Genomic DNA, 24,655 nt, shown 5'->3' with positions numbered 1-24,655 from the left:
AACCTCCAGTGTTGCCACTGCTATAATCCAGTCACATGAGATGACAGCTGCTCATTCCACAGGCCTTCTCCCCAGGTCCTCAGAAACAACAAAATCCTCTGCTATGACTGGGGCCAGTCAAACCTCCCCTAAACACACCCAGAGTAGGGGTCCCAGAGCTGGAGCCTGTGCTTTGGATGAGTATGCAGGTAGCAGGGGAGTTTGTATGTGCAATGACAGCTACTACTTCCACGCGGGTAAGTCTGAGGAACTCATGTGAGTAAAACAAAGAAGGGGTGGGGGACCAGAGTGGACACCATAATTCTGTGAAGGCCCAAAGGGTCCAAAGGGTATGAGAGGGCCAGTGAAGTTTGGTAAGATGTTGGCATCTTCTGAGTCCACCTGGGTAGAAGTGATTTCTGGTGGGAAGACAGGCAGCTGGGCATATGGGATAGAGTGCACAATTTTTCAGCTCCAGCCCCCAGGACTCCAGCTACTGTCCAGAGATGAAACTTTCTTGGGGGAAGGAGCTGCACCAAAGACAAGAACTGTAGTTCCAGCGGAGGCGGCCAGGTGGAAAAACTAAGGCAAAAGTCTGAGTGTTGGGGCAAGTCTGTGTGGCAGATATTACAGAAAGGCTGAGTTCACAGGGCCTCCGACAGGCAGTGCCACAAACTCCCAGATCCATCCTCTGGCAGGCCTGAAGCTGGGTCTAGGACAGCAAAAAGATAATAATATCCCCCAAACATATGTTCTTCACGGTTGAAATAATTCTAACCTCTCCTCCCCCAAGCATTTCAATTTAACAAGTCTGGGCACAGTGACTCATGCCTGTAATCCTAGCACTTTGGGAGGCTGAGGTGGGAGGATCACTTGAGGGTGGGAGCTCAAGACCAGCCTGGGCAACCTAGTGGGATCCCATCTCTATTTTTGTTTTTTTGTTTTTTGAGATGCAGTGTCATTCTGTTGCCAGGCTGGAGTGCAGTGGTGGTGCAGTCTTGGCTCACTGCAACCTCCGACTCCCTGGTTCAAGCAATTCTCCTGCCTCAGCCTCCCAAGTAGCTGGGATTACAGGCACATGGCACCATGCCCAGCTAATTTTTGTATTTTTAGTAGAGACGGGGTTTCACCATATTGGCCAGGATGGTCTCAATCTCTTGACCTCGTGATCCACCCGCCTCAGCCTCTCAAAGTGCTGGCATTACAGGCGTGAGCCACTGCGCCCGACCCCTGTCTCTATTTTTAATAAAATATAATAAAATATACTTAACAAAATTCTACTTTTCCTAAAATGACTATTGTGTCTTTTTAAAAAAAATCTAATTCCTTTAAAAAATATTTCTTTGGCATTCCTGCCTTGGTCTATTGGGTAGTCTTGCCTTGGGATGAAGCTTTTGTTACATGCAAAACTAGCAGTGCTTCACTTATGGGTCATTGTTTTCCAAAATGTATTTCCTGGGACACCAGTTCTATGTGATTGCAATAGACATTTCACTTTAAAAAAAAAAAAAAAAAAAAGGTTCTATTGTCAAATACATTTGGGAAATGCTGGATTCAACAAAATTGTGTCTTGACTGCAGAACTTTTCAGAGCCTTTAATATTCCACTGTTTCCTGTGACTTCCTAGCAGCAGATTATAGCATGTATTTCCTAAGATTATTTTTTCCTAGAATCCTCATTCTAAGGAATGTTCATACAGCACCTTGGGATACCTATTGCAGAGCAGGGGAGCTAAGCAGGGCTGTACAAGGTAGAAGTCCAATCCAGGTGGTTTTTAGTCAAGCCCTGAGGCAGATGCTGGCCCATTAGAAGGTTCTCACTACCTCAACAGACTCTCTCAGTAAAACCAGGGTTATGTGCCAACTTGTACATGCTGCATGTGCCCCTCCACAGAAAATATGACGTACATCATTGAGTTTTCACACATTGAGAATGAGACGCTTTTCCTTTTGCGTTATTTCTTTCCCCCTGTGGGTAAGAACATGGGCTCTGCAAGATAGACTGTGTTTGAACTGTGTCTCATTTTCTTTCGCTAGGGATAAGACTGCATTTACCTACCAGCTATTATTAATATTATTTGGCACTTTATATCACAATATATGATTGACTGCAATTGACTGCAACAGCAGAATGTTACGTGACTGACAAACTCCCCCTCCTCTCAACAATACGCATTGATGAATATAAAGCATCTGCTCTTTTTTTTGTTTTGTTTTTTTGAGACAGGGTCTTGCTCTGTTGCCCAGGCTGAGGTGCAGTGGAGTGATCACAGATCACTGCAGCTTGGACCTGCTGGGTTCAAGCAATCATCTCACCTCAGCCACCTGAATAGCTGCAACTACAGGTGCACGCCACCACACCCAGCTAATTTTTAAAATTTTTTGTAGAGATGGGGTCTCACTGTGTTGCTCAGGATGGTCTTGAACTCCTGGGTTCAAGTGATCCTGCCATCTCAGGCTCCTAAAATGCTAGGATTACAGGCATGAACCACCGCGCCTAGCAGCGTCTGCTCTTAAGTTACAGCTCATCCCTCTGACCAAACATGCCTGCCAAAATAGAAACAGTAAACTTTAAAAAAAGAGAGAAAATTATATTTAAATTCAAAGTAATAAAACAAATCCAGAAGTGTTTTGCATTGGTATTTCCATTATGTTGTACTTTTTATCATTATTATTATTTTTTTATGATTTTTAGGACAGGATCTCACTCTGTCACTTAGACTGGAGTATAGTGGCATAATTATAGCTCACTGCAGCCTCAAACTACTGGGCTCAAGTGGTCCTCCTGCCTCAGCCTCTCCAGTAGCAGGGACTACACCTGGCTACTTTTCTTTTTCATTTTTGTAGGGACAAGGCTCTTGCTATTGCTCAGGCTGGTGTCGAATTTTCCTGGCCTTAAGCAATCCTTCTGCCTCGGCCTTCCAAAGTGCTGGGATTACAGGCATGAGCCACTGTGTCCGCCAGTTTTCCTTTTTTTTTTTTTTTTGAGACAGAGTCTTGCTCTGTGGCCCAGGCTGGAGAGCAGTGGCACAATCACAGCTCACTGCAGTCTCGACCTCATGGGCTCAAGCGATCCTACCACTTCAGCCTTCTGAGTAAATGGGACTATAGGCACATGCCACCATGCCTGGCTAATTTTAATTTTATTTATTTATTTTTTTTTGTAGAAAGGGAATCTCTCTATGTTGCCTAGCCTGCCCTTCAATTCCTGGATGCAAGCGTCCTCCCGCCTTGGGCTCCCAAAGTTAACTTTACTTTTAAATTACTAACTTTTAAGCAGTTCATTCAAAATCCAATAGAAAGTATGAAGAGAGCAGATGCAAAAAGAAGGGAAGGTTGAGTATTAGCTTCTCATTCATCACTCAAATAGCACTGGTATTTGGCATGTATCAGTTAGGATACTTTGTGTTGCAAGTAGCAGAAACCTAACTCTAATTGGCTTGAGTGAAATACATAAATGTTTTTTAAAAATTGAAAACATGAGCCTAGCCAACATAGGGAGACCCTGTCTGTACCAAAAATATTAAAATTAGCCAGTGTGATGGCATGCACCTGTAGTCCCAACTACTTGGAAGCAGGTGGGAGGATCACTTGAGCCTAGGACTTTCAGGCTGTAGTGAGCCAAGAGTATGCCACTGCACTTCAGCCTGGGTGACAGAGAGAGACCCTTACTCAAAAAAAAAAAAAAAAGGAAAACATGAGGCCAGGCAGTGTCTCACGCCTGTAATCCCAGCACTTTGGGAGGCCAAGGTGGGTGGATTGCTTGAGTCCAGGAATTTGAGACCAGCCTGAGTAACATGGCGAAACCCCATCTCTACAAAAAATACAAAAATTAGCCAGGCATGGTGGCATGCCTGTAGTCCCAGCTACTCAGGAGGGCTGAAGTGGGAGGATCACTTGAGCCCAGGAGGTGGAGGTTGCAGTGAGCCGAGATTGCACTCCAGCTTGGGCGACAAAGTGAGACCCATCTCCAAAAAAAAAAAAAAAAAAAAGAAAAGAAAAGAAAAAGAAAACATGAAACAAAATAAAACAAACTTTGTTAGCTCATGAAACTGGAAAGTCTGGAAGAGGACCTGCAGACTCTGAAGCCCCTCCCTCCAGGTTCTCAAGCACCCCCATCCTTCCCTCAGGGCTCTCTTCAATGAGTTTAGACTTCTCCAGACTGAAAGAGTCATTGACTCCAAGCAGTTTAGGCCCCTCGAAAAAACTACAAGGCCTGGCTTCCAGATTGGAATAGGAGGAAAATCACAGAGAACTTAACAAATTAATATCTCAAAAAATAATCTTGCCAGACAAGTAACAGAAACCAACTGGGCTAAAGAAAAAGAGTGTCTCATGGAGGCCAAGGGCAGGCTCCAGCCAGGTTCTCCAAGGACTGGAACTGGATCTGGGAATGTAGTGGGAACCAGGGGGCCGCTTCTCTCTCCACTCAGTCTTGCTCCTCCCATTCCACACCTGCACCCACTCTGTCCCTCCCACCTCCCAGCCCACATGACAGAAGATGACCACCTCACCTCTCAAGCTTTATGCTGCCTCCTTTGAGGCTCAGTTCCTAATTCCTGGGAAAGAGATTCTGAGTGGATCAGCTAAGGCCAGGGGCCAGGGTCCCACAGGGCAACAACTATGACTGTGAGGGAGAGTCCTTGTTTTTTTTTAGACAGAGTCTCGCTCTGTCGCCCAGGCTGGAGTGCAGTGGCACAAGCTCAGCTCACTGCAACCTCCGCCTCTGGATTCAAGCGATTCTCCACCCTCAGCCTCTAGAGTAGCTGGGACTACAGGTGTGTGCCACGGCGTCCGGCTAAGTTTTGTATTTGTAGTAGAGACCGGGTTTCACCTTGTTGGCCAGACTGGTCTCAAACTCCTGACCTCAGGTGATCTGCCTGCCTCAGCCTCCCAAAGTGCTGGGATTACAGACGTGAGCTCCCACGCCTGGCAGAGAGTCCTTGTTTAAGGAGCCCAATTGCGAATTGGGCTAATATCCCAACAATGTCTTCTCCCCCAACATTAGAACTCGAATCTCCTCCCATGGCATCATCCCAGGAGCCTCAGGAGGCCCCTGCCCTGGCTCTTGTCCTCCTGCAGAACTGTCCAGGGTGTCGGTGAGCCTACACTGCTGGCCACAGAAAATCGAGGTGGTCCTGAGCAGCTGCATCCTGCAGACTCGCCGCTGGATGCTGATGAAAGATGCCTTCTCAGGATGCTCCAGCATCAGCAAGATAGAACAGGGTCTCCGTGTCCAGGTCTTCCTGTTAGAGAAGAAGGAGGGTACTTGTGGACTTCGCCTCTCTGTAAGCAAACTGGGAGAGGCCACCTGATGGTGGGAGGGGCCGGGAAAGGAGTGATTGGCCACCAGTCATGACTTTATTTCCATCTGACTAAGAAATTCTCTGTAATGGAGTCAAATCCCAGCCATCAGGACCAGTCTTTTTGAGAGAAAAGACTATGTTGTCCCCCTTCAGACTGGGAACACCCTTGCGGGTGATACCATGTTTGATGGATTGAGTTATTGGCTTCCAAACTGTTGTCGGCCATGGAACCCTCTAAAATAATAACAATCACAGCCACAACCAATATTTATTAATTTCTTACCATGTGCCATGTGTCGTGGTCAAATACTTTTTTACAGGCATTATCTCACTAAATTTTCACAGAATCCTGTGAGGTTCCCATTTTAAAGATAGTAGTGGTATGGAATGAGACCACCACTTCTCCTGTTGTCCTTCCCAGCTTCTCCCCCACCTCCCCTTTTCCCTAGTTTATAAGACAGGAGAAAAAAGAGAAAGCAAAAAGTTAGAAAGAAACAGAAGTAAGATAAATAGCTAGATGACCTTGGCACCACCACCCGGCCCTGGTAGTTATTATAATAATAATAATAATAACAATAATAATAATAATATTAACCCCTCACCAAAACTACTGGTGTTATCTGTAAATTCCAGACATTATATAAGAAAGCACTGTAAAACTTTTTGTTCTGTTAGCTGATGTATGTAGCCCCCAGTCACGTTCCTCACACTTACTTGATCTATCATGACCCTTTTACTTAGACCCCTTAAAGTTGTAAGCCCTTAAAAAGGCTAAGAATTTCTTTTTCGGAGAGCTTGTTTCTTAAGACGTGAGTCTGCCGACGCTCCTGGCCAAATAAAAACCTCTTCCTTCTTTAATCCGGTGTCTAAGAAGTTTTGTCTGTGGCTCGTCCTGCTACAGTGGAAGGCCCAGTCATGTTGAGGGATTTTCCCAAATCACACGGCTAGCTATTACAGAGTGGTTTGTGCTCCTAACTGCTCACTGATGCTGCCACCTCCTTTCTTTGGGAGGGGTCTTACATAAAAGCCAAATATAAAAATAAGTGCGTAGAAGTAGAGCAATTCTGACTGAATGGGGAAGAGTGCCCTGCCAGGTCAGTTTCCTTTAACACATAGACTGGCTTTCACATCCCTTCAAGGGGGCTCCAGGGCTCCCCAGGCTCAGTTTAACAATCAGAGTTTGTCCTAAAGAGATGGTTTAGGCCGGGCGCGGTGGCTCACGCCTGTAATCCCAGCACTTTGGGAGGCCAAGGCGGACAGATAATGAAGTCAGGAGTCCAAGACCAGCCTGGCCAATATGGTGAAACACTGTTTCTACTAAAAATACAAAAATTAGCCAGGGGTGGTGGCAGGCACCTGTAGTCCCAGCTACTCAGGAGGCTGAGGCAGGAGAATTGCTTGAACCTGGGAGGCGGAAGTTGCAGTGAGCCGAGACCATGCCATTGCACTCCAGCCTGGGTGACAGAGGGAGACTCCATCTCAAAAAAAAAAAAAAAAAAAGGGTGGTTTAATTCCTCCCAGTTGTCTGCCTTTGTCTCTGGTTCTGCTACCCAGGGATTCATGAGGTCTCTTGCTTAGCTTATGGAATAGAATCGGCAGTTTCAACATGGAATGGCTAAGTCCATGGCTAGGCTCCCAGAACCCTCTCAGTGTTTTGTTTTTTTGTTTGTTTGTTTTTGTTTTTTTTAAACAGAGTCTCGCACTGTTGCCCGGACAGGAGTGCAATGGCATGATCTCGGCTCACTGCAAACTTCGCTTCCCAGGTTCAAGTGATTCTCCCGCCTCAGCCTCCCAAGTAGCTGGGATTACAGGTGCCTGCCACCATGCCCAGCTAATTTTTTATTTTTAGTAGAGACAGGGTTTCACTATGTTGGCCAGGCTGGTCACGAACACCTGACCTCGTGATCCACCCGCCTCGGCCTCTCAAAGTGCTGGGATTACAGGCATGAGCCACTGCACCCGCCCTCTCAGTGTTCTTTTTAATAAACTGCTTTATTTATAGTAACAAAACAAATATTTTTTTTTGAGACAGAGTCTTGCTCTGTTGCCCAGGCTGGAGCACAGTGGCATGATCTCTGCTTACTGCAACGTCTGCCTCCTAGGTTCAAGTGATTCTCATGCCTCAGCCTCTGAAATAACTGGAATTACAGGCACGTGCCACCGTGCCCGGCTAAATTTTTGTATTTTTAGTAGAGATGGGGCTTCACCATGTTGGCCAGGCTGGTCTCGAACTCCTGGCCTAAAGTGACCCACCCACCTCGGCCTGCCAAAGTGTTGGGATTATAGGCATGAGCCACCATAACCGGTCCTTTTTTTTTTTTTTTTGTGGAGAGGGGGAACAGGTTTTTTTTTAATTTATTTCTTATTTTTTTTAAGATGGAGTTTCGCTCTTGTTGCCCAGGTGGAGTGCAATGGCGTGATCTCGGCTCACCGCAACCTCCGCCTCCCGGGTTCAAGGGGTTCTCCTGCCTCAGCCTCCCAAGTAGCTGGGATTACAGGCATGCGCTACCATGCCCGGCTAATTTTGTATTTTTAGTAGAGACATGGTTTCTCCATGTTGGTCAGGCTGGTCTCGAACTCCTGACCTCAGGTGATCCACCCACCTCAACCTCCCAAGGTGCTGGGATTACAGGCATAAGCCACTGTGCCCGGCCCCTGGGGACAGTTTTTTCAGAGGCCAGATGTCAACTTCCATCTCCACATGCCTCAGTTTACCCATCATTGCATCTCAGCACAGAGCCCCATCACGTAGGGTTACTTTGGGTTATTCTGCCCCTGTGAGAAGAAACTATTGGCAGCGAAGCCATATTGCCCTCTGCCACCTCTCCCCAGCGCAGGCCAGCCGCGCCTCTGCCATGTAGTCAACCGTTGGCTCTGTGGGTGGCCTGGAGCCAGGCCAGCACCCCTGCCAAGCCAGTGCCTTCACAGGCGCTGATTTCTGCCATGGTGATGTTCTGCTTGGCACAAGCAATGACGTCTGGAGGCCTGATTAATAACTTCATCTCCTCTGTGGACATGTAACAGGGTAGGTCGCTGGAGTGAAAGAAGTGCCACATCAGAGTAGTGACCACCACACACCTGCCCCGGACCCCCAGCCACACCACCTCCCTACCGAGCCATGGTCCCGGCTGTACTCCTAGGGAGCCCCTGCCCCCGCTGTGCTCCCTCTCAGCTCAGAGACGTGTACATTTTATTGAAAAGTAGTAACAGCACCGATGCTTCTGCAAGTTGTTCTGCAGAAAGGAGACCTAAGAGCTGCACACAGGGATGCAGAGAGCTGGGTGGGGTCAGAGGCGTCCATCATGAACTGGGGAAAAAGAAAAAGATGGCAGCAACGCCCTGCTGCCAAACTTCCTCCCCCGGGCCTCACAGACCTGGCACTGGGAGAGCAAAACTGCATTTTTTTTTTTGAGACGGAGTCTCACTCCAAGTGCAGTGGCACGATCTCGGCTCACTGCAACCTCCACCTCCCAGGTTCAAATGATTCTCCTGCCTCAGCCTCCTGAGTAACTGGGACTACAGACACCCACCACCACACCCGGCAAATTTTTTGTACTTTTAGTAGAGACGGGGTTTCACCATGTTAGCCAGGATGGTCTCCATCTCCTGACCTCGTGATTCACCCACCTCGGCCTCCCAAAGTGCTGGGATTACAGGAGTAAGCCACCGCGCCCGGCCCAAAACAGCTTTAAACAGAGCTTTGGGAACAGGCAGAAGCAGAGGGAATCGAGTTTTATGAGGACGACCTGGTGTCACTCGTCTCTGTCCTCATGTGGCCATCAGTTCTCCATACTGGAATCTGGGGCACAGGCCTTGTGAAGATGGGACCAACCAGAGGCACGTGAAAATCCAACATAAACACAGACGTACCGGGGAGCGACACAGAGGGCTAAGTCTGTTCTCTATGGAGCAGCAGCCCTGCCCTCAGCAAGCCCTGTGTGAGCTCCTACCGGGGGCCTGGGAGCACAAGCACCAGAAACTAGAAAGGGTGCCCAGCAGGAAGCAACACTAGCGTAGGACCTGTTTCCATGACTAGTATAGTCACTAAATAACCAAAACGCCGTTCTACACACAGCAAGGTTGGGGACTGGACATCACAGAAATGTAGACATACTTCCCTAAAGGAAGCCCATATAGGATTACAACCTACCAGGAGAGAAGGCAGTTTCCATAGTAACTGGACCAGATGCGGCCCATGCACCATTCCTGCCAGCTCCCGGATGGTGATCTTTCTGTGTGCCACGATATCAGTAAGATTTCCACCTGTAGGGAAAACCACTATGCAAAGAGAACAATACAAGCTCTGTCCCGTTGTGAACTCCTGAAGAGCACCGTGCCCACACCTTACACGGTGGCCTGAACCCCGCAGACCCATTGTCCAAGGGCTCAGTCCCTAAGGCAGGAACGGCGAGCAGAGACCGACGCCCATCAGTAGTTGGACTTGCTGTGGGGGTGACCAGCCACAGGAACCCGTTGCGAGGGGAGAGGAAATGCCCGTGGAGGGCGGCAGGCCCCCGCATCCCGTGCCAGGTATCCTCAGCTCAGGCTGTCCCTGGCTCCTGAAGGCTGGCCTTAAGTCAAGACCTGACCTTCTGCGCCTCGATGTGCACTTAGAGGAGCCCAGAGCTCTTCGCCAAGCGCAGAGCTGACCCTGCTCAACTCCACCCGCGGGGGCGGACACTTACTGTGGGCCATTTTGATTCTTAAAACAAACAAACAAACAAAAAACCTAGATAGCTGGGAATGATGATGCACACCTGTAATCCCAGCTACCCTGGAGGCTGAGGCAGGAGGATAGCTTGAGGCCAGGAGTTCAAATCTAGCCTAGGCTGCATAGGGAGACCCTGTCTCTAAGAACAAACAAACGAACAAACAAAAACCTATATAAACAAAATCTGAAAAAGATATTCAAATCTTGGGATAAAGACCAGGACTTGGCATTTTAATAAGCACCCCAGTGATTCTTTTATTTTTCCCAAGGGATTCTAAAATGCACATTGAAACTTGAGAACCACTGGCCCAGAGGTCAAGAACATGAGCCTTGGAATCAGAGGCCTGGTGGCTCACGCCAGTAATCCCAGCACTTTGGGAGGCCAAAGTAGGCTGATCTCTTGAGGTCAGGAGTTTGAGACCAGCCTTGCCAGCATGATAAAACCCCATCTCTACTAAAAAAACAAAAATTACCAGGGCATGGTAGCGTGCCCCTGTAATTCCAGCTACTCAGGAGGCTGAGGCATGAGAATCGCTTCAACTCTGGAGGTGAAGGTTGTAGTGAGCCAAGATCACGTCACTGTACTCCAGCCTAGGCGACAGAGCGAGACCTTGTCTCAAAAAAACAAAACAAAACAAAAAAACAAAAACAAACAGAAAAAACAAACCACACACATACAAGCCCTGGAAACAGAGAATTCTGGCTCCATTACTTGCTTTGGATAAGACTTTTTTTTTTTTTTTTGATATGGAGTTTCGCTCTTGTTGCCCAGGCTGAAGTGCAGTGGCATGATCTCCGCTCACCGCAACCTCCACCTCCCAGGTTCAAGTGATCCTCCTGCCTCAACCTCCCGAGTAGCTGGGATAACAGGCATGCACCACCAAGCCCAGGTAATTTTGTATTTTCAGTAGAGACGGGGTTTCTCCATGTTGGTCAGGCTGGTGTCTAACTCCTGACCTCAGTTGATCCACCCTCCTCGGCCTCCCAAAGTGCTGGGATTACAGGCGTGAGCCACAGTGCCCAGCCCGGATAAGACTTTTAACCTTTCTAAGCCTGTTTGCTCTTCTGTAAAATGGGATAACTCCCCTCAGAGAGTTGTGGTTAAGCCACAGTGCCTGGAATACAGCCCATGCTCAGTAAACTTCAGCTACCACTTTTTTTTTCTTTTTTTTTTTTCTTGAGACAGAGTCTTGCTCTGTCACCCAGGCTGGAGTGCAGTGGCAGGATCTCTGCTCACTCCAACCCCTGCCTCCCGGATTGAAGTGATCCTCCTGCCTCAGCCTCCCGAATAACTGGGATTATAGGCGCCTGCCACCATGACCAGCTAATTTTTTGTATTTTTAGTAGAGACAGGGTTTCATCGTATTGGCCAGGCTGGTCTGGAACTCCTGACCTCAAGCGATCCACCTGCCTCGGCCTCCCAAAATGCTGGGATTACAGCCACCACGCCCAGCAATCACTTTTATTTAAATAAACAACTTGCGGCCAGGAATCACTTGAACCGGGGAGGCGGAGGTTGCAGTGAGCCAAGATCGCGCCACTGCACTCCAGCCTGGGCAACAGAGTGAGACTCTGTCTCAAAAAAAAAAAATTAATTAAATTAAATTAAATAAGTAAACAACTTGCAGCAAATGAGGGTGGGAGAAGGCATCTCCTCTGGAGATCTGAGAGTAATGGCAGTCTTCTTGTCCTCTCTAGACCAACAGCAGCCACGCCCTGTACTCTCTGGAGGTGCAGCTTCTGCAGGTTCTCCCTGGCTTCATCAGCAATGACTCCACAATGCTCAGCTTCAGCTGCACATATCCCCTGGTGGTGAATGTCAGCCAGACCCACCCCTACCAGGTATTCTCTTTCCTGTAAGTTCTGCCTCATCAGCTTCCACTCTGGCTGGGCCCTGGGAGCCTACTGAGTTCTCTACCTCTCTACCTCTAATCCAAGCACAAGAGTTAGCACCCTCAGGATGTTGTTCCCCTATGCTCAAACAGAGGCACCTCTTAGATGGAAATTCAAAGTATTAGCGGAAGAAAAGAAATGCTTCATCCCTCTCCCTCTCCCTCTCCATCTCCCTCTCCCTCTTCTTCCCCTCCCCCTCCCCCTCCCACTCCCCTCTCTCCCCCTCTCCCCCCTTCTTTCTTCGGTCTCCCTCTGTTGCCGAAGCTGGACTGTACTGCCATGATCTCAGCTTGCTGCAACCTCCCTGCCTCGGACTCCTGTGATACTCCTGCCTCGGCCTGCCGAGTGCCTGGGATTGCAGGCGCGCGCCACCACGCCTGACTGGTTTTTGTATTTTTGGTGAAGACAGGGTTTCGCCGTGTTGACCGGGCTGGTCTCCAGCTCCTGGCCTCGAGTGATCTGCCCGCCTCGGCCTCCCGAGGTGCTGGGATTGCAGACGGAGTCTCACTCACTCAATGCTCAATGTTGCCCAGGCTGGAGTGCAGTGGTGTGATCTCGGCTCACTACAACCTCCACCTCCCAGCTGCCTGCCTTGGCTTCCCAAAGTGCTAAGATTACAGCCTCTGCCCGGCCGCCACCCCGTCTAGGAAGTGAGGAGCGTCTCTGCCTGGCCGCCCATCGTCTGGGATGTGAGGAGCCCCTCTGCCCGGCCGCCCCGTCTGGGAAGTGAGGAGCGCCTCTGCCCGGCTGCCCCATCTGGGAAGTGAGGAGCGCCTCTGCCCGGCCGCCATCCCGTATAGGAAGTGACGAGCGTCTCTGCCCGGCCGCCCCGTCTGGGATGTGAGGAGCGCCTAGGCCCAGCCACCCCGTCTGGGAAGTGAGGAGCGCCTCTGCCCGGCCGCCCCGTCTGGGAGGTGAGGAGCGCCTCTGCCCGGCCGCCCCGTCTGGGAGGTGAGGAGCGCCTCTGCCCGGCCGCCCCGTCTGGGAGGTGAGGAGCGCCTCTGCCCGGCCGCCCCGTCTGGGAGGTGAGGAGCGCCTCTGCCCGGCCGCCCTGTCTGGGAGGTGTACCCAACAGCTCCAAAGAGACAGTGACCATCGAGAATGGGCCATGATGACGATGGCAGTTTTGTTGAAAGGAAAAGGGGGAAATTTGGGGAAAAGAAAGAGAGATCAGTTTGTTACTGTGTCTGTGTAGAAAGAAGTAGGCACAAGAGACTCCATTTTGTTCTGTACTAGGAGAAATTCTTCTGCCTGGGAATGCTGTTGATCTATGGCCTTGCCCCCAGTCCCGTGCTCTCTGAAACATGTGCTGTGTCAACTCAGGGTTAAACGGATTAAGGGCGGTGCAAGATGTGCTTTGTTAAACAGATGCTTGAAGGCAGCATGCTCGTTAAGAGTCATCACCACTCCCTAATCTCAAGTACCTAGGGTCACAAACACTGCCTAGGAAAACCAGAGACCTTTGTTCATGTGTTTATCTGCTGACCTTCTCTCCACTATTATCCTATGACCCTGCCACATCCCCCTCTCCGAGAAACACCCAAGAATGATCAATAAATACTTAAAAAAAAGAAAAAAAAAAAAAGAAAAACAGGTTTTTCTTCCCCTTTTAACATCATTAGTCATTAGGGAAATGCTAATCAAAACCACAATGAGAAACCATTTCACATCCACTAGGATAGCTATAATAAAATAGCTATAACAAAAAAGATAATTAGTAATAACAGGTGTTGGCAACTATATGGATAAATGGAACTCTCATACATTCCTAGTGGAGATGTAAAGTGGTACAGCTGCTTTGGCAGTTCCTTAACATTTTAAACATAAAGTTACCATATGGCTGGCCCAGCAATTCCACTCCTAGGTATACATGCATGAGAAATAAAAACATATATCCACAAAAAACTCATACATTAATGTGCATAGCAGCATTGTTTATAATCGCCAAATAGTAAAAACAACCAAGTGTCCATCACTTGATGGATAAATAAAATGCAATATAGTCATACAATGGAATATTAGCCATAAAAAAGAATGAAGCACTTATACATGCTACAATGTGGATGAACCTTGAAAACATTATGGATAGCAATAGAAGCCGGTCACAAAGACCACTTATTGTAGAATTTATAATTCTATAATAAGAATTATATGAAAAGCCCAGAATAGGAAATTTATAGAAGCAGAGAGTAGTGGTAGCTTAGGGCTGGAGGGGTGGTGGGAATGAGGAGTGACTGCTAATAGGTAGGAGGTTTCTTTCTGGGGTGATGAAAATTTTCTGGAACTTAGGGTGATGGTTGAACAACTGTGACTGTATTAAAATCCTTGAATTGTACACTTTTTTAAAAAGGCGAGTCATGTGAAGCAGTGGGAGTAGAGAAGGAACAAAGAAACCTATGACTGGTTGTGATCAGTTAGTTGTAAACTTTAAATGGGTAACTTTTATATTATGTGAATTATATCTCAATAAAGACAATAAAAAAATTAAAAAAAAAAAAAAGAGATGCTTCAGGCTGGGCTTGATGGTGTGTGCTTATAGTCTTAGCCACTTGGGAGGCTGAGGTGGAGGGATTGTTTGAGCCTGGGAGGTCGAGGCTGCAGTGAGCCATAATCATGCCACTGCCCTCCAGGACAGGCAACAGAGTGAGACCCTGTCTCAATTAAAAAAAAAAGATGCTTCTATGAAGGAATACATACAAGTTGTTTATGTAAATTACTGTGGATAGCTTCAGGGGTCCTAGGTCTGGGGATCTATGACGTGGCACCTCACTTTTTAGGCAGACCAGGAAGAAGGTAAGCAGGTTTGTTCTGTCCGCCCTTTATTCTCTGTGGTTACCAGTGCTCAGTGACCTTGCAGAGGCAGAAGGTGTGGGTGAATGTGTCTCCCTCTGGGGTTTCATGATGAGGGTTTCACTCTTGTCTCTCTCCAGATATAGCACCATCCATGTTCTGGGCACTGGGGACACCATCGTCATCTTGGGCATCTTCACAGACCTTCAGCTCTCAACTCTGCTTGAAAACAGAACAGTTCCTCTTGGCATGCCCCTCTACATGGTCCTCAAGACAATAAGCAGTGATCCAGACTGATCTGCCCTGGTGGTCAGTGAGGTCTTTGCCAGCACCAACATCTCCAGGACAGGTGCTGTTAAGGCCACCTAACACTTTGTGAACAAGAGGTAAGGGTCATTCAGGCCTGGTAACCTCCTGTGAGTGCCAGACCAGCCCCTGGATTTGGCTTGTGCTGGGTGCTTTTATACCCTTGAGCACAGATTCTGTCACTCTTCTTGGTATCCCTGGCATGCAAACGCTGGAAGAAAGTAAGTGCTGGGTGAATGTTTCTTGAATAATGCTATCATTCCCATTTTGCAGATAAGTAAATTAAGGCTCAGAGATTAAAGCCTGCCCGAGATCTTGCAGCCAACAAATAACATGCATTTCTTTTATTCTTTGCTCGATTACTGAGGGCCTACAATGATAAAACTAAAAAACAAAGAAACAACATTTCAGAGTGCTATATATATATGTTATATATTGGACATTCATTATATTTAGTAGCTAATAGTATCTAATACTGACATAGCATTGACTCTACGCCAGACACAGTTTGAATCACTTCACATATATTAACTCATTTAAGCCTCACAACACACTCTATGAGATAGTTATATTTTCTTTTCTTTTCTTTTTTTTTTTTGAGATGGAGTCTCGCTCTGTCACCCAGGCTGAAGTGAAATGGCACGATCTCGGCTCACTGCCACCTCTGCCTCCCAGGTTCAAGCAATTCTCCTGTCTCAGCCTCCGGAGTAGCTGGGACTACAGGCACCGGCCATCACACCTGGCTAATTTTTGTATTTTTAGTAGATATGGGGTTTCACCATATTGGCCAGGCTGGTCTCGAACTCTTGACCTCAGGTGATCCACCCGCCTCAGCCTCCCAAAGTGCTGGGATTACAGGCGTGAGCCACCGCGCCCAGCCGAGATAGTTATATTTTCATTCCCACTTTATAGAGAAACTGAGGCTCAGTTCACACTCAGATCTTGCTACGTGTTGGGAACACAGAGATAGTAAATCCAAGTTCTTCCTCAACATTCTTGGGAAGGACTTGGATCTCCCGACTTCTAGGTCATATTTTAGTAACAAGGCTTCACAGAGCACAGGGAATCATTTATTACCTTATTTATTCCTCCAAACAACCCTGTGAAGTATTATTTCCACCACTTTACAGCTGAGAGAACAAGAGAAGACTCGGAGTTTAGGCGACTTCACCCAGGACACACCATCAGTCTCCAGAGTCCAGGCTCTGAAACACACCACGGCCAAACCTGTCCTCGCCTGTCATTCCTCCTTTGTCAGGAGGAAATAGAACCCAGTGATTAAGGGTGTGGGCGCGCGCTGGGGCCGGGCTGCTCCCTGCAGAACCTTGGGCAACGCTTTTTGAACCTCAGTTTGAGCCTCAGTTTCCTCATCTTTAAAAAAGGGGTGGTGGGGGGCAAAAGTATTGTCTTCTTCATGGGATCGGTGAGGATGAAATGAAACAATCCATGTAAAGTTCTCAGCATGAAACCAGCATCTGCACCTATACAAGCAAACGTAAAAAGTGGGCAACGGTGCTCGGTGTCATCCATCGGCACCGCGGGCCCGTGACGCTGCCTCTCCCCACAGCTGCCCCATCAGCAACCGGCTGCTCCAGGGCCTGCGGGCCAACGGGGCCTCTCTGGAGGTGACCTTGGCCTTCAACCTGATCCGCTTCTCGAGCAGCGATACACTCTACCTGAACGGCCGAGTGACCGTGTGTGACACGCGGGCGAGACGCCTGTGCCAACCAGTGAGTGGGCAGCCCCGGGGCCTCCTGCGCAGCCGCCGCAGCCTTGCCTGCAAAGCAGTTCCTGCCGGGCAGGGTGGGTAGCCGGACTCCCAACTGCGCCGTCTTCACGGAAGCGGGGCTGAGGCGGGGCCTGGGGGACTGCAGTGCTGGTGACTGGCCAGTCCTGCTGGGGGCGGGGCTTGTGGAAGACGGGGCGGGATTTTGAAGACCTAGGTCTTGTGGATTGGTGAACTCACTTGGGGCGGGGAGGGAGGTGGGGCTACCCTGGGGTCTCTGGCAAAGTCCTCGCCTGGCCGGCTTCGCCACCCTTGTGCTTGCGTTGCCCACAAGCTTGTACACAGAAGAACTCGCCTGGGAGGGATCGCTCCTGGGAGATCTGAACGCGGGAGGGCCTGGAGCGCGGCGGCAGCTGGATAGTATTAGGGACCATCCGAATAATAAGCGGTAAATGGATCATTTCTGGGGCCTCCCTGACTCCTCTTCCAGAGCCTCCTACCGACCTGCTCTGTCCCCTCCTTCCTTCATGCCCTCCACTCTTCCCTAAATGCAAGTCTTCTCCCCGAGCCCACGTCCTCCTCGGCTTCCCCTCTGCTCTCCTCACCTGGTCTCACTCAGTCAAGAGTGAGTGACTTCAAGTCTGAGCCTTCTCTGCCTGTCTCCTTCCATTCTCACCTTTCCTGTCACACCAGATCACTCTTGTCCCAGGCTGTCCCTCGTGCCAACCTTTTTTTGGTGAATCTTTCTTAATGATCTAGAAACAGTCTCTCCCTTCTTTCTATTCCATAATGGTCCTTCAAAACCCCAACCCTCGCCGGGCGCGGTGGCTCACGCCTGTAATCCCAGCACTTTGGGAGGCCGAGGCGGGCGGATCACGAGGTCATGAGATCGAGACCATCCTGGCTAACAAGGTGAAACCCTGTCTCTACTAAAAAAAAAAAAAAAAAAAAATTAGCCGGGCGTGGGGTCGGGCGCCTGTAGTCCCAGCTACTCGGGAGGCTGAGGCAGGAGAATGGCGTGAACCCGGGAGGCGGAGCTTGCAGTGAGCCAAGATCGTGCCACTGCACTCCAGCCTGGGTGACAGAGCGAGACTCCGTCTCAAAAAACAAAAACAAACAAACAAAACAACTCCAACCCTCTTGGGAAAGCCCATCTTCTACTAAGTCCATTCTTATTAGAGGCAGGTCCATCATCACACCCTTCTGAATCTCAGTTTCAAAGAGACCAAGCCCTTTGCCCAATCTTGATAAAATAATGAGAGAATGCTAGCCTTGTCCTGCCAGAATGGCACCTTAAGCTTGATCTCTCGTTCTATGTGGTTTCATAGTCCAATGCCTCCAGCAGCAGAAGCTCAGCAGGTTGGAACAAAGAGATTGCTGTGATGAAGTTCTGATGGTTGCACCAGGGTCTGAGGAGACACGCTGCTGGGTCTTGGCAGGTGCTGGTTTTGGATTTTGTTTCTGCTCCACTCTATATGACCTGAGAGAAGTTAGTTAACCCTTTATTTTTATTTATTTATTTTTTTTGAGACAAAGTCTCACTCTGTTGCCCAGGCTGGAGTGCAGTGGTGCAATCTCAGCTCACTGCAACCTCCGCCCCCGGGGTTCAAGCCATTCTCCTGCCTCAGCCTCCCAAGTAGCTGGGATTACAGGCATGCGCCACCATGCCCAGCTAATTTTTGTACTTCTAGTAGAGGGAAGGTTTCACCACGTTGGCCAGGCTGGTCTCGAACTCCTGACCTCAGACGATCTGCCTGCCGCAGCCTCCCAAAATGCTGGGATTATAGGCGTGAGCCATCGTGCCTGGAAGTTAACTTGAGTCTCAGCTTCTTGGGTCTCAACAGTACGTGGCACTTGTCATTGTGGGGCTGGTGGTTTATCCTTCATCAGAACCTGAGTCTATCCAGAAATGATTGAAAATTCAAGATACAGGGGCAAGTAGGTAGGAGGTGAAAATTCAAGATACAGGCCATGCAGTGGCTCACACTTGTAATCTCAGCATTTTGCGAGACCAAAATGGGAGGAGTGGTTGGGGCCAGGAGTTTGACACCAGCCTGGACAACACAGCAAGACACTGTCTCTATAAAAAATTTAAAAATTAGCTGGGCATCATGGCACATGCTTGTAATCCCAGCTACTTGAGAGGCTGAGGCAGAAGGATCGCTTGAGACCAGGAGTTTGAGGGTGCAGTGAGCTATGATGGCACCACCACACTCCAGCCTGGGAGACAGAGTGAGACCCTGTCTCTAAAAAAAAAAAGAAAGAAAATTCAAGATACAGAGCCAGACAGGTAACAAGGACAAGTGAAGGTGGCTGAGCAGGGTCCACACTGAACTAGAGTGCCTTTCATCCCCACCCTTGCCACCCCCAGTTTAACTTACACACAGTCAGTTCCAAGAAAGCTAGTTGAATGAATGAATGGATTTCTAAATAATTCCCTAAAGGGGAATATCTAAGCCTAAAAAGTTTCCCCTGCTCTCAATGCCACTTAATTCTGTTTTATAATCATTTCTTTCTTTCTTGCAGGAGCCTGGATGGCCATCTTTCTTCTGATAGCGATAGGCTGGATGCTGGGATAGAAGCCTGATACCTCCTCCAACCCTAGTCCTTGGCCTCTAGTTTTACTCGCCTGAGGCAAGGGTAGAGTGGAGGAAGATTTAGGGAAAGCAAGTAGTCCATCTTATTGTTAGGGACCAGAGAGGTTGGGGGTGCAGATGAAACCAACATCTGGTAAGGAGTGTGGCTGATCAGCCTTGGGCTCTGCTTCCTCATCCCACCTTTGCTTCCCATCTCTGGAACTCTTCTAGGGGGAGATTGAGTTACTTAGTATGGTATGGGGAGGTGCAGAGGGTATGGCTAATAAACAGCCGGGAATTCTACTTTGTCTAACTCCTTTCTGTGCAATCCAGATCTTATATTGAGGGGGTTGGGGATGGCAGGGAGAAGTCACTTTATCCTCTATCTCTCCATATGTAAAATGAGAGTTTGAACCGATGATCTCTGCTTCAACATGGGGACTCTATGACTGTCATTCCAGGGAAAGTTCCTGGGCCTTGGCCAGCTGGCCCTAAGTCTCCTTTCTTTTTTTCTGCAAAATGGGCACGAACTATTCAATTTCAGAATGAGGATAAATGTATACACACACTATTATCCAAGCCTCCTTCTCCTGCCCCTTAATTATTTCTGACCTCATTAGCTCCCCCTTCCTAGTAGAGGGTGGATATGGCAGCAGTGTTTGTGTGAATATCATTCCTTTATTCAAAAACAGGTTGGAATCTGTTATGCACTTGTTAACTGTATTAGGCCTGGGGGATTCAACAGTACAAAAGACAGAGTCTTTGACCTTACAGAGAAAACAGTTGAGTTTGGGGAGTAGGTAGTGAGGACCAGGAAGCAAGACAGGGTTTATAAGTTGGCAGAGGTGGGACCTACCCATAAGGTAGAATTTCACAAAAACACAGGAAGGTCCTGTGCCTTCTTTTGATGTTTCATTTTTGAAATACAATTTTTTATTAATATCCACGATTATTTTAGAAATTAATTTCCTGGGGGAAAACATGAGTACAAGCAACACAATAAAAGTTAAATTTGGCCAGGCACAGTGGCTCACACCTGTAATCCCAACACTTTGGGAGGCCAAGTTGTGCCAGATAGCTTGAGCCCAAGAGTTTCAGAGCAGTCTGGGCAATATAGTGAGACCTTCTTCTCTACAAAAAATTTAAAAATTAGCCAGGCATGGTGGTGTGTACCTGTAGTTCCAGCTACTCAGGAGGCTGAGGTGGGAGAATCACCTGAGCCCAGGAGGTCAAGGCTGCAGTAAGCTGTGTTACTGCCACTGTACTACAGCCTGGGTGACAGTAAGACCTTGTAAAAAAATAATAATAATAAAAATCTAAATTTAATTTAAATTTAACAGTCTTAATATTTCATTTGCAGGTTGGCCGGGCACGGTGGCTCGCGCCTGTAATCCCAGCACTTTGGGAGGCCAAGGCGGGTGGATCACGAGGTCAGGAGATCGAGACCATCCTGGCTAACACGGTGAAACCCCGTCTCTACTAAAAACACAAAAAATTTGCCGGGCGTGGTGGCGGGAGCCTGTCGTCCCAGCTACTCAGGAGGCTGAGGCAGGAGAATGGCATGAACCCAGGAGGCAGAGATTGCAGTGAGCCGAGATCACGCCACTGCACTCCAGCCTGGGTGACAGAGTGAGACTTCGTCTCAAAAAAAAAAAAAAAAAAAAAAAAAAAATTCATTTGCAGGACTATTTTGTTGTCTTTAATGCCTTAACAGCTCCTGAAAAAAATCATGTCAAATGATCAGTCCATATTATTTTTTCATGCACATCAAAGTCACACATTTATTAAATCAGCAATAAATTACATTTCATATTGACTTTATACGTCTGTAGTAGACTTTAAACAGTCCTGCTATCGAAGGCATTAGCCCTTGCCATTATTTAAAATGTATCCTGGCCAGGCACTGTGGCTCACGCTTGTAATCCCCACATTTTGGGAGGTTGAGGTGGGTGGATCACCTGGGGTTAGGCATGCAAGCCCAGCCTGGCCATAATAGTGAAATCCTGTCTCTACTAAAAATACAAAATAGCTGGGTGTGGTGGCAGGTGCCTGTAATCCCAGCTACTTGGGAGGCTGAGGCAGGAGAATCGCTTGAACCCAAGAGGTGGAGGTTTGCAGTGAGCCAAGATTGTGCCATTGCACTCCAGCCTGGGTGATAGAGCAAGACTCTGTCTCAAAAATAAATAGATAAAATATATCCTGAGGGAAGAAGGGAAGTAGAAAAATATATACATATATATCTTGAAGGATAGGGACAAAATATTGACTCTGCTTAAATATCTCAAAAAGAAAATAAATGAAATAAAATTAAGTAAACAAGGAAGCTATTGCATTTAAACTAAATTAGTTGACCACGTTAAAGAAGCCTCAGTGCTGTGTAACAATAGATGCTTATAAAATAATCCACCAGACAACACAGTGCATATGAAAGTGATAACTCTAATTATATGATTGTAACTAAGTTGCAATTTTTTTTTTTTATACTGAGGTGGGTCACATCTGGCCTAACCCTGTCCCTTTTCAGTCATTAAGTCATAGTATACTTGATATGTTTTATTAAAATATTCAGTGATATGATTTGGCTGTGTCCCTACCCAAATCTCATCTTGTTCCCATAATCTTCATGTGTCATAGGAGGGAACTGATAGGAGGTAATTTAATCATGGGGGCGGTTGCCCTCGTGCTGGTCTCATAAAAGTGACTTTTCACATGATCTGATGGTTTTATAAGGGGCTTTTCCCCTTTTTGCTGGGCACTTCTCTTTGCTGTCACCATGTGAAGAAGGATGTGTTTGCTTCCCCTTCTGCCGTGACTGTAAGTTTCCTGAGGCCTCCCCAGCCCTGTGGAATTGTGAGTCAATTAAACCTCTTCCCTTTATAAATTACCTAGTCTCAGGTATGTCTTACCCAGTGAACATTAGTCTGTTCTCATGCTGAGAACAGACTAATACATCCAGCAATCTTTTAAAAATAATAATGTAACTGACGATTTAAGAATATCTCATATTGGCCAGGCGCTCACACCTGTAATCCCAACACTTTGGGAGGCCAAGGTGGGTGGATCACGAGGTCAGGAATTTGAGACCAGACTGGCCAACATGGTGAAACCCCGTCTCTATTAAAAATACAAAAATTAGCCAGGCATGGTGGCGTGCGCCTGTAGTCCCAGCTAATCAGGAGGCTGAGGCAGAAGAATCGCTTGAACCTGGCAGGCAGAGGTTGCAGTGAGCCAAGATCGCTCCACTGCACTCCAGCCTGGGCAACAAAGCAAGACTCCATCTCAAAAAAAAAAAAAAAGAATATATCTAAAGAGGTTGGTCATGAATATTCTCTGAAACTAGGACCAAAAGTCTCTGTTAAAATATAAATGAGCTGGGAGTGGTGGCACATGCCTGTAGTCCCAGCTACTCTGGAGGTTGAACAGGAGGATAGCCTGAGCCCAGGAGTTTGAGCCCAGGCTGGGCAACATAAAGAGACCCCTTCTCAAATGCATGTGTGTGTGTGTGTGTGTGTGTGTGTGTGTGTGTGTTCCTCCTTTGAAACAATTTTCCAGTCTGATTCTTCAAGCTCATATTAACGCAAATGGACTTAATGGTTCCTTTTCCTGGGGACTAAGTTTGGGGAGAAAGGCAGGACCGATTCCTTACCCTTCAAACTGAACCCTGGTCACAGGCTGACCACTGCCTCCAACCCAGACCAAGCCCTGACCCTAGTCTCAGACTGTGCCATAACCCTGACTAGCATATATGTATATATATACATATGACAAGTCATTCACATTTGAAAATTGTCAGTAGGGCCGGCCACGGTGGCTCATGCCTGTAATCCCAGCATTTTGGGAGGCCAAGGCGGGCGGATCACCTGAGGTCAGGAGTTTGAGATCAGCCTGGCCAACATGGTGAAACCGCGTCTCTACTAAAAATACAAAAATTAGCCAGGTGTAGTGGTGGGTGCCTGTAGCCCCAGCTACTCAGGAGGCTGAGACAGGAGAATTGCTTGAACCTGGGAGGCAGAGGTTGCAGTGAGCTGAGATCGTGCCACTGCACTCCAGCCTGGGTGACAGAGCAAGACTCTGTCTCAAAACAAAACAAACAAAAAAGAAAATTGACAGTAGATAATGGAATTACTTTTAAACTATAGATATCTGTTACAAAGAACTGTACAAATGTACTGTTTGCTATTTGTAAATTTAAATCTCAACACTTCCACTATGTTTCCAGTTGGATTTCTCTTCTATCCTCTGTATCAGCAACTCACATCTTCCTAATTCTTCTCAGTCCTCTAGATGCCCCTGTTCCCTCCCTCCTCACATATGCCTTTCACAAAAGAAATGGAAGCCTTTCAACGTTTTCTGACTCTTCTTTCTCTTTCTTTTTTTCTTTTTCTTTCTTTCCTTCTTTCCTTCCTTCTTTCAGAACCTCGCTCTGTTGCCCAGGCTGGAGTGCAGTGATCTTGGCTCACTGCAACCTCTCCTCCTGAGTTCAAGTGATTCTCTTGCCCCAGCTTCCCCAGTAGCTGGGATTACAGGTGCCCACCACCACATCTGGCTAATTTTTGTATTTTTAGTAGAGACAGGGTTTTATCATGTTGGCCACAGGCTGGTCTCAAACTCCGGACCTCAAGTGATCCACCTGCCTTGGCCTCCCAAAGTGCTGGGATTACAGGCGTGAGCCACCGTGCCCACCCAGGACTAACACTTTCTAGCTTTCTACCCATCAGTCCATAAATTTATTCATTTAGACACCCTGTCTTAACATTTTTTTTAGCCTTTACATTAACAGAGGCTTGCGGTCCTAATTTCATATCATACCCAGGTTCATTTTCATTATCCATTAAATCTGCTATTTTATGTCTCCTATATTCTTATCTTAAAATACTAAAAGAGAGGGCAGAGGATACAACCTTGGGGCACATTCCTAGGGTCTTTCCTCTAGAGTGACTTTTATTCAGTAATGAACTCGCTTTGTCTGGCTCTTAAAGCTAAGAAATTATACAACTTTTTTTTCCATACAACTTTTTTTTGGAGTGCAGGGGCGTGATCTCGGCTCACTGCAACCTCCGCCTCCCTGGTTCAAGCGATTCTGCTGCCTCAGCCTCCCGAGTAGCTGGGATTACAGGCACGCGCCACCATACCCAGCTAATTTTTGTATTTTTAGTAGAGACGGGGTTTCACCATATTGGCCAGGATGGTCTCGATCTCCTGACCTCGTGATCCGCCCTCCTCTGTCTCCCAAAGTGCTGGGATTACAGGCGTGAGCCACTGCGCCCGGCCTCCTATACAACTTTTTAATCTCTCTCCCTGCCAAGTCAAGTTTCTAGATACCCAGAATTTCACTATCTGAGATTCATTCCTTTGACTGATGGTTCTGT

The 24,655-nt window shown here is 47.7% G+C and overlaps 2 long non-coding RNA genes and 1 pseudogene across 2 annotated transcripts; 1 reads left to right on the top strand and 2 right to left on the bottom strand.

Moving 5' to 3' along the window:
• Nucleotides 1–8,145: 8,145 nt before the first annotated feature.
• Nucleotides 8,146–9,496, bottom strand: LOC129007115 (ADP-ribosylation factor-like protein 16; annotated as a pseudogene).
• Nucleotides 9,497–13,797: 4,301 nt separating this feature from the next.
• On the bottom strand, nucleotides 13,798–16,846 carry LOC134738837 (uncharacterized). Its single transcript, XR_010124979.1, has 2 exons — nucleotides 16,062–16,846; nucleotides 13,798–15,368 (listed from the first exon to the last, which is right to left on the bottom strand). It is a non-coding gene; the product is annotated as an uncharacterized LOC134738837 (long non-coding RNA).
• On the top strand, nucleotides 16,771–20,543 carry LOC129043018 (uncharacterized). Its single transcript, XR_008504270.2, has 3 exons — nucleotides 16,771–17,158; nucleotides 18,039–18,149; nucleotides 19,237–20,543. It is a non-coding gene; the product is annotated as an uncharacterized LOC129043018 (long non-coding RNA).
• The last annotated feature ends 4,112 nt before the right edge of the window (nucleotides 20,544–24,655 follow it).

The sequence above is a fragment of the Pongo pygmaeus genome, chromosome 1, assembly GCF_028885625.2.
Source record: "Pongo pygmaeus isolate AG05252 chromosome 1, NHGRI_mPonPyg2-v2.0_pri, whole genome shotgun sequence".
Classification (NCBI taxonomy): domain Eukaryota; kingdom Metazoa; phylum Chordata; class Mammalia; order Primates; family Hominidae; genus Pongo; species Pongo pygmaeus.
Note: the sequence above shows the minus strand (reverse complement) of the source record. Positions and strands in the feature narration are given on the sequence as shown.